Source organism: Arachis ipaensis, chromosome B07 (assembly GCF_000816755.2).
Source record: "Arachis ipaensis cultivar K30076 chromosome B07, Araip1.1, whole genome shotgun sequence".
Taxonomy (NCBI): Eukaryota; Viridiplantae; Streptophyta; class Magnoliopsida; order Fabales; family Fabaceae; genus Arachis; species Arachis ipaensis.
In genome coordinates, this window is record NC_029791.2 from 123,472,899 (window position 1) to 123,477,378 (window position 4,480).

Here is a 4,480-nt window from a genome sequence, read left to right on the forward strand (position 1 = left end):
TGCTGCATGACAACCCCTTCATTCCCAGAGGAGTTATAATTAACCCCTAATATCTCTCACCACTTCTAAAAGAGAGATCTGAATAATCCTAAGATAAAGGGACAGTTATCCACTATCAGAAGTGAAACTACTCCAACAGTAGTTATTGGCTCATCACCTATAAATACACTGATACTCTTCAGGTATACTTAAGTCCCAATATACTTAAACCTGCTAAGACCCATACTGACTTAAGCATCGGAGTGTTTTGCAGGTACCACCCCCACCTTCTCGCAAACAATTCGGCGCTCGGGCCGGGTCAACCCGTGGAGGGTTTGGGCCAGGCCGTAACAAGTTACATGTTACTTAGAAAAACTAATTAAACTGATCTTTCATGTTAATACAAGACAAGATAATCACATAAAATTAATAAAACGAAAGATTTTGCTTTTCCCTAGCTAGATCAATCGGAAAATAGTGATATATAGACTGATTAGTTATTTTGTTTCAACAGTTCTTCATACAAGAGAATCCCACAACAATATAGGAGTCCCTAAAGAAGGAGGAAAAATAATAGTAAAATGCACATCATCACAAGAATATCAATATCAACAAACTTTCAATATCTAATATATATTTTAGCCACGTAATCGGGTTCCCATGTTCGTGAAGGAATATGGGATTTCAACAAATCTAAATGGGGACCGCTTTCATTAACAGAAATTAGAATTTTAGATAGAATTTTCAAAGACAATAGAGGAATTGTTTAAGTTGGCCAAGATGATTATTATCAAGGGTAATAATAGTTAAGTACTTAAGTATGTTAAAAATCTGTTATTATCTATAAAGAAAGAGGAATGTTAATATGGTCATAAGAATTTATTGTTTTTGGTCAGTTATTAGTTAGTTATTAATAATTAAAAGTATAGAATAAAATATGTTGTTGGCTAAAAGAATTAAAATGATGGCTAAGTAATAACTAAAAACAATAAATTTTGATGGTTTCTAATATTTCTCATAAAAATAAGTTCAGTTGGTTGAGTTAGTTATAATAATGAGAAAATATAGGAGAACAACACTTTTTTTGAATAACGTAAACAATAGGTTAAAAAAAGAAAGTTAATTTAATTTTAAAAATTAAATTTTAAATTTAATTAAGTTAAATTATAATTTTGATTTTTTTTGTCACAACCGCTCTCTCGTAATCCTGTGTCACTGCCGTCGCTGTCTCATTACTTGTTTTTTATCAACTAAATCGGATGTTGATTTTACTGAATAGTTCTTTTCATTCTAAAGTGGATGTCTATTTAGATATATCATTGGTATTTTACTTGATTTGTTTGATTTTGCATGTATATGCTTCACAGGATGTTCATTTTACTATGTATACGTGCGGATAATTCTTTTTACTAAGATATTAAAAATAATTTTTTAAAAAAATTAGCTGATATTAATTAATAAATAAATAATTTCTTAATTGTATTCTTAATGAAATTTTGCACTAGAAACAAGCTTGACTCATCATTGTGCTAAACTTTAATTTCACAAGTTCTGGTGAAGGTAATGGTTGATATATTCCATGCATGCATGGTTGATCATATTTGATTCAAACCATGATTGCTGTGAAAAATTCTAAGAGGAAACATCGTATCTATCTGAATTTCAAACTTGATTGTGGAAAAACTTTAGCAATAGTAAAAGCAAGGCAGTTTCTTCTTTAGTTTATTAATTCTTTTTAGGGTTTCTCTGTTCATAGCAAAATCTTTTTGTCGATCATGAAAATCATTGAAAAGAAATGACACGAAAAAACAAATAACTTGCAAAATTATAAAAACAATATTATATAAATTAAATCTAATAACACACATCTTAGAAACTGATCGTAATATTTTAATTAAGCTATAGGATTTATTTGGGCGTCATTCTTGAAAAAAAAATGTTTAAATGATATTTTTTTAAAAGATCTTATACAAAAGTAAAAATAATTTTATATTTAGATATCTTATGTAAAAAAATATTTTTATCTATTAATTATGTTTAGATAAAATAAGATAAAAGTATTTTTTTTGTTCATTTATTATGTAAAAAATATTTTTTAAAAAAAAAAATCTTTAAAAAAAATATAAATTGTAACTTCTCAAAAAAATATTTTTTATTTTTTTAATTTTTAATATTAAAAATTTGATAAACACACTAAAAAATAAAAAAATATCTTTTTATTAAAAAAAATATCTTTTTATCGATATAATGGTATCAAAAAATATCATTAGCTTGTTATTAATGCTAACACGTACATGTGTCTTAATTAGATTCTTCACAGGAAGAAGATAACTAGAAAGTGACTTATATTTACCTATTGGCATTTCAGGATACAATAATTCTATGCTCTTAAGAAGAAAATGACAATGCTTTTAAAGCACTTCATCAAGAGATCATTAGTATAAACTTTTACCAACGGTTCGGAATCCGTGACTTTATATGGATACACTCAGATACAATAAAGAAAATATTTATTATTAGTTTTGGTTTGACGTTCTAACATTTAAATTATTATTTTCCGTCTTTAATGTTTATTGAATATCTTATTATCAGCTATTGATTTTTCTATTTTTAGATGTTTAAACAATTTTCATACATAGGGAACATGCCATTAATAAGTTGTAAACCAAAAATAAGCCAAAAGGGTATGCTAGAAAATTGTTGTATATCTATGATGACATAGATGTAAAGATAAACGATAGTCTACACAGCTATAAAAATCATTTTTAGCAGTTATTTATTTTTAACGATAATAAAAATAATCATTAATATATTTGTCGATAATTAAATATTAGTTGTCTTATATTTTATCATTAAAAAATTTTAGCGATAATTATATAATTATTAGTAAAAAAATTTTTAATAGTCACAAAAATTACATAATTGTCATTATAACATATACTAATAATGGCAAATATATAATTATCACAAAACATAAGTTAAATAAGACATATAATGATCGTTATATTATATTTATCATTAAAAATAATTTTTTTTTGCAGTGAATATTAATCTTCTAACTATTGTTCTCTTTATGCTTAAAACTTGAATTCTTCCTAATATGGTAGTATGCTTTAATTTTATTCTAAAACTATGATACGTGTACATTAAAATTAGTCACCAAAGTCAATCATCAATATAAAATACATGTTAACATATAAATATATATTAAAAATAAAATTAAACTATACATATACATATTTATACATAAATACATTAATAACTAATTTTAGTGATTGATTTTAGTGTACGAATAACATTTTTGTTATTCTATTACTCTATACGTATATGTAAATTAGATATTAACTGAAAACTCAATTATACTATATATATAAACACAAAAAATTAGGTACAATAATCAACCATTATATATGAATACATATTTAGTACTCATAAAAAGTTTAATTATTTTGTCATGATGCTAAAAAAATCTAAGTGTAATAATAAAGAGTTTCATTGGCTATTAGCTTTTGGTATATTTTTGTAATTTTCTTTTATTTGTCTCTGTTTTTTGGAAACCAGTACTTATACATAAAAATAAATGAATCAGTAATATATATAATGCAATATCATATATTTTAAAAAAATATCTATGTAATTTACCAAAAAATTATGGAGTTCTAGTCCGCCTTTAAGCAAATACAACGGTGACATCCTTACCAACATTTTTTTTTTTTTTGAGAATGTAATAATGTAAACATTTTCCATGACAAGAACAAGAACAAAAACGTGAGACATGAAATATGAACTTTTTTTAAACTCTATGTAACTTTTTTTTTTAAATTCTGACGATTTATTGTGAATTTAAATTCTACCTAAAAATTGTTTGTTGACCAATAAATTATAGCGTATATAAAAAAAATTTAAAATTTTAATATTTATTAAAAAAAACGAGAGAATTAACTATTCGACCAATTTAAATCCGTTACATGTACGATTTGTACTAAGTACATTGAATGCATGGTATCTAGGGTAGTAATAGTACTGTAGTAATGTAGCGGAAAGAACAAAACAAGACCACCAACTCATTTGAATTTTGTGAGGCTAAGCCAAACTTTGGAAGCATTTGGAAAGTGGGACCCAAAGGGAAAAAAATTTTGAGAAAGAGAGGTAGAAGGACAAAATTCACATTGCAATGCTTTCAACATACAAAGAACCTGACATGATTTTGTGATATGATAAATTGATAATAACTAATGAGTAGTAGTAGGCTAGTAGCTCCATCCTTTTTGGTTCCACATAACCCTGTGGGTCAAACTTTCCAGCACAAATGCCCAATTAAATAATATTATGTTTAATTAATTTGTTTCCGATTGTAGAGATTTCGGTGAAAAAGACATAAATAGCCCTCTCCCTGCTTCCATGGATCAATATATATAGCAGATGTGAAAATTGAAATAATAATGAAAAAATACACTAATATTAATTAATAATATCTAAACATAATTATTAACTTATTATA